We start from the raw sequence: 1,423 nt of genomic DNA, 5'->3' as shown, positions 1-1,423 counted from the left end.
ATTTTCAAAACTGAAATGAAATAGACAATCCAAATAGATCTAGATCTGTACAAGAAATTGAGTCAGTAATTAATAACATTCCACAACACCAGCCCCAGATAGGTTGACTGGTCACTTCTACCAAACATTTAGGGAAGAAAGTATAACAATTCTCGACAATCTCTTCCAGAAGACAAATGCAGAAGGAACACTTCCTAACTCATTCTAAAGGCCAATATTATCCTAATACCAAACCCAGACAAAGACATTGCGAAAAAAGAAACCTACGGACCAATATCTCATGGACATAGACGCAAAAATCCTCAACAAAATATTAGCAAATATAACTCACAAGGTATAAAAACAACCACATGCCATAACCGACTTGGGTTTCTCCCAAGTATACTACGCTAGTTCAACATTAGAAAATCAATTAATGTAACCCATCACATCAACAAGCTAAAAAGGAAAATTCACAGGACCATCCAATAGATGCCAAGAAAGCATTTGACAAAATCAAACACTCATTCATGATAAAATCTCTAAGCAAACCAGGAATAGAGAGGGAACTTCCTCAATCTGATTTTTAAAAATCTACCAAAAACCCACAGCTAACATCATACTAGATAGTGAGAAGTGAGAGCGAGAGGCTTTCCTGCTAAGATCAGGAACAAGGCAAGAATGTCCCCTCTCACCACTCCTTTTCAACATCAGACTGGAAGTCCTAGCTAATATAAGATCAAAAATTAAAAAAAAAAAACAACGAAATAAAATGTATACAGAGGCAGAAGGAAGAAGTAAAACTTTCTTTGATGGCAGACGACTTGATTGTCTCTGTAGAAAATCCAAAGAACCAACAACAACAACCACTAACTCCTGGAATAACAACTAAGCAATTACAGCAAAATGCAGGACACAAGGTTAATATGCAAAAGTCGATCACTTTCCTACAGATCAGCAATGAACAACTGGAAGCTGAAACTAAAAACACAATACTATTTACATTAGCACACAAAAAATTAAATACTTGGTATAAATCTATCAAAATATGTACAAGATCTATATGAGGAAAATTACAAAACTCTGATGAAAGAAATCAACGAACTAAATAAATGGAAGAATATTCCATGTTCATGGACAGAAAAATTCAATGTTGTCAAGATGTCAGTTCTTCCCAACCTGATCTCTAGATTGAACAGAATCCAAATTAAAATTCAGCAGGTTATTTTAGATATTGACAGCTGATATTGTCAATACCCCAGCAAGAACATTGATGAACTCATTCTAAAGTTTATCTGGAGAGGCAAAAGAGCCAGAGTAGCCAGCAGACCATGAGACAACAGAGTCAGAGGACTCACACAGCCGGACTTCAAGACTTACTGTAAAGCTACAGTAACCAACACAGTGTGGTATTGGTGAAAGATGAAGTCATGCCCTCAGGTAA

Source organism: Equus quagga, unplaced genomic scaffold, assembly GCF_021613505.1.
Source record: "Equus quagga isolate Etosha38 unplaced genomic scaffold, UCLA_HA_Equagga_1.0 HiC_scaffold_1933_RagTag, whole genome shotgun sequence".
NCBI lineage: Eukaryota > Metazoa > Chordata > Mammalia > Perissodactyla > Equidae > Equus > Equus quagga.
The sequence above is the reverse complement of the archived record's forward strand: the minus strand, read 5'-3'. Positions refer to the sequence as shown.